Below are 4,172 nucleotides of genomic sequence, written 5' to 3' on the forward strand. Positions count from 1 at the left end.
GCAAGTTACTTAATGTCTTGAAGTTCAGTTTTTCCATCTATAAAATGGGTTGAACACTATCAACTTTTTGGGTTGCCCTGAAGATCTATGTAAAGTGCTCAGAGTACTTTCTGACAACAATAAATGACGATGCTCTCCTGTTCTCCTCCTTCCTCCTTCTTATCATTATCATCTCCAAATCTAGATATGGTATCTCCCTCTTCTGCATCCTCACAGCCTTCTGTGTGTGTCCTCGTCATGTCTTGTTGTATGTCATAGAAAATATGTGTGGGGCTCCTTAACCCCTTTGTCATGCACAGTGTCAGGGACAGGCTTTTTGTATGTATTCCTTTTCATTTTAAATTGGTGAGATTAAACAGTAATACCTACTGTGTTTGCAGAACCCTGTTCCAGCTAACCTCTTTCTCTGTGTGGGTAACATCCCTAAATATCCATTTTTTTTCCCCAGGGCTGCAGGAGAATGTACCTGTTGGATGTTCAAACCATTTCTGAAATAGGAAGAGGATTGTCAGTCTCGATGTGGAGTTGAGGGGGAGCTGTCTGAGAATTTGTGGCTAGGGTACACCTATGTTTTTCTTTCAATTACTCATGGCTGAGGATCCAGTTGGAGGATAAACCAGACTCTTCTGCCTTATCTCTATGGTTTTGTTTCCTCAATTCAGGCTAATGCTGGAGAAGGAGATTGAAAGGAAAGCCCAGCTTTGAAACCACCTGATGAATTTTATTGGGACAAGAGAGTTGTAATGAGTGGTAAGATCAGAAAATAAATAACTTGTGTGTGAGCTCACACCAACCTGGTGATATCTGAGAGTAGCAAATGTAGAAAAAGTGCAATGTTATTTATCCACTTTTCCTAATCACTGTGGGACCTGGGACCTCCAGGAATCATTGAGTCTGTCTTTTGTGCAGTGCACAAAATTGGTTTTGGGTATTATAGTACAGGCCAGCAAACCTTTTCTGTCATGAGCCAGATAGTAAATATTTAGGATTTGGAGACCATATAGTCTCTGTCAAAATTAATCTGCTACTATATTGCAGAAGTAACAAAGGCCAGTATGCAAACAAGTGGGTGTGGCTGGGTCCCAATAAATTTCATTTATGGACATTAAATTTAAATTTAACATAATTTTCATGGATCACAAATATTATTCATTTTGTTTTCCTCCCAACCATTTAAAAATGTAACAAGCAGTCATAGTTTGTGGGCCGTACAAAAGTAGGTGGCAGCTGCATTAAACTGTAGGTTGCTGATCCCACTTTACAACATCACAGGGAAACTGGCTTTGGCAGAACTGGGATGAATCAGGTATAATTTTTTGGTGGAGTGAAGGGAAAATGATGTAAGAGGAATTTGATACCCCTTTGTCTCATTGCTTTCACTCTGAACATTAACCCATAGATTGATCATGTCACCTCAAACTAAATTGATCGTTAGTGCAGTATTTCTCAGCACTGGCATCATTGACATTTTGAGCCAGATAATTCTTTGCCCAGGCGGTGGGGCAGGCGGTTCTATGCATTGTAGGTTTACTAGCATCCTTGACCTCCCCGCATTAGATACCAGTAGCTCCTCTCCTCTCTGCAGTTTGACAGCCAAACACAACTCCAGACATTGCCATGCACCCAGCTGAGAACCACTGAGCCAGTGAAACAGCCTTGGAATGACAGGAAATTCAGCGAACCCTTGGGATCCAAGTTACTGGGATGGAGGAGAAGCACACATGTATGTGTGTGCACATGAGCATGTGTGTGCAGGTATCTCCAGACCGAGCAGTCCTCCCTGGATTCTCACAATTTTCAGGCAAATCCAGAAAGAATATGGGAGGAAAGAGAAATGGGTAATTTACCTTCTCAATGACAAAAGTGTAATCACAGATAATGGGTTCCCAGAAGGGGGCATTCCCTCAGGGAAGACTCCAGTCCAATCATTAACAGGGTGTTTCTAATTATCAAATAATCAAGTCAGGCTCCACAGTGAGTAAACAGGACTCCAGGCTTTTAATAAGGCCTTTATTGTATGATTACCCTTTGAATGGCAATTAAAATTCTTGCTTTTAGTTGGGGAAAAATATTTCCTTCTTTTTCTTTTTTAAAAAATTTTTAAATTGTACTTTACGTTTTGGGGTACATGTGCAGATCATGCAGGATTGTTGCATAGGTACATACATGGCAATGTGGCTTGCTGCCTCCATCCTCCCATCACCTGTATCTGGCATTTCTCCAAACCTCAGTAGGAATTGAATCATTTCACTTCTTGGCCAGCATAGAAGAAAAAATGATAAAGAAAGTAGAAAAAAAATGTATTTTTTAAAGGAGGCAATGGAGTTCTTTAATTCAAAGAAAAAGTTGCATGTACTGCTTTAACCTGGGTTTTCAGTCATTGATAGAAAATGTTGAACTGAGAACTGCAGTAGTGAAAACATTGGACATTGTCAGAGTGTGGCCTTAGGGGTATTATCAAACGCTATCTATGATAGATACTGTATTGAGAACTTATCATGTAAATACACAAAGAAGCATGGACTGACCGAGACAGTTGGCATGGCTTTTTACCATTCTGCCCGGTTCTTAGCAATTGCAGATTAAACTGACATAGAGATGAGTAAGTAGCAGTTTAGCCACCGAAACAAGTAAATGCCGTTTCAGGTTCATATTTGGGCAGATATCTAGGAACAAAAGTCAAAGTTCATCTGTTTGCCAAGAGTCTCTCACACTCACAGCCACCCCTTGAAAAACCAAAATTCAAAACTGAATTAAATAATCAAAACACCCTGTGATCCTGTGAAGGAAATTAATCGGAATCACCCAAGTGGGTTACTGTTCCTTCTTCACTCATTTGCCACAAATCAGCTTGTTTTTATTTGCCTCTAAACTCCCATTAAATAAAATTTGTCTTGTAGCCCACAGATCATTTCCCATGACCAAAACGCAGATCTGTCTTCTTTTCCTACTAAAGAATCTGAGCTATGTTTCTTTTCAACAAACCCCTATTCCCTGACCCATATTCTACATTTCACCATGTTTTGTCTACTTGTCTTCTGATTCCAGCTGTGTCATTTTAGTTATCACGCCTTTGTGTCTCAGAACAAACATCATAGAGTGGGAGCAAGTCAAGGATGCTGTCGACATGACATTAACCCAAACTGGGCAGCTACGTGCCAGCATCCTAACCAATGACCTTCACCCGCTCACTGTTGACAGGAGCATTTTTTCTTCTCCTAATGCATATTTTATTCTTGATTGACCATCAACCATATGACAGGGTTGTCCTGTGGGCAAGTTTATTATTAACAGCTCACAGCTGGAGTTACAATAACTACACACGGCTGTGACATTGCACTAATTGACCAAGACACATCTGAGAACAAGACACAGAAAGTGGCCATTGCAAATTACTTCAAGCACAAATGGAGAGTTTAGTGGGAAACACCAGTTTCAGATTAGAGGTTTCTGTATGTTGAGACCAAATTGGTGCGGGCAGAGGGGCTGGCTAGAGGAGAAGGGAAAAGCAAGGTAGATAAGTCATGCAAAGGCATTCTTTTGAGCCTCCATTAGGTTCCTATTTCTATAAATTATTTTAAAAATATCCCTGTTAATGAGAAAGAAACAACTGCACTTAGGTGGAATTAATTCTGAATTTTTAAGTGCTCAGACAATTAAATCACTAAATCCATCAGGTGCCTTCTGTTCATATTTCCCCGTCTAATCCTGCTGTCACAGTCGAGGCTGGGCGCGGTCTAAGAACAGTGTGTGCTGTGATGCCTACATCACTTAGCATTAGAGTCAAAGAAGCTGAGTTTGGGGGGACCTGGGTTTGTCTGTACTGGTGAGTGGAGTGATGGGGGCAGGGACATTAGCTAGGGATTGTGCATGAGTTAACTGGCTACTGCTGGGTCTGCTGGGGAAGCCTTCTGAAAAGTTATGAAATGTGAATAGGCTGTCTGTGCATCTCTCAGTAAATTTCTTTCTCAGATGTTTCCAGCCAGGGTGACTTGATTGAGAAATGACTGGGAGAGAACAGGATAAAGCCTATGAGCTCAGTGTCTTATAAATCAGCCACACAGAGCTGAACTGGAACTGTCAAACTGTGGTAAAACCTGCTGCTGTACAAGCTTGTGAGGCTTTTCAAAAACAAAACCTAACTCTCAGCTTGCTCTCTAGATGGGAGAGGG

The sequence above is a fragment of the Callithrix jacchus genome, chromosome 11, assembly GCF_049354715.1.
Source record: "Callithrix jacchus isolate 240 chromosome 11, calJac240_pri, whole genome shotgun sequence".
Classification (NCBI taxonomy): domain Eukaryota; kingdom Metazoa; phylum Chordata; class Mammalia; order Primates; family Cebidae; genus Callithrix; species Callithrix jacchus.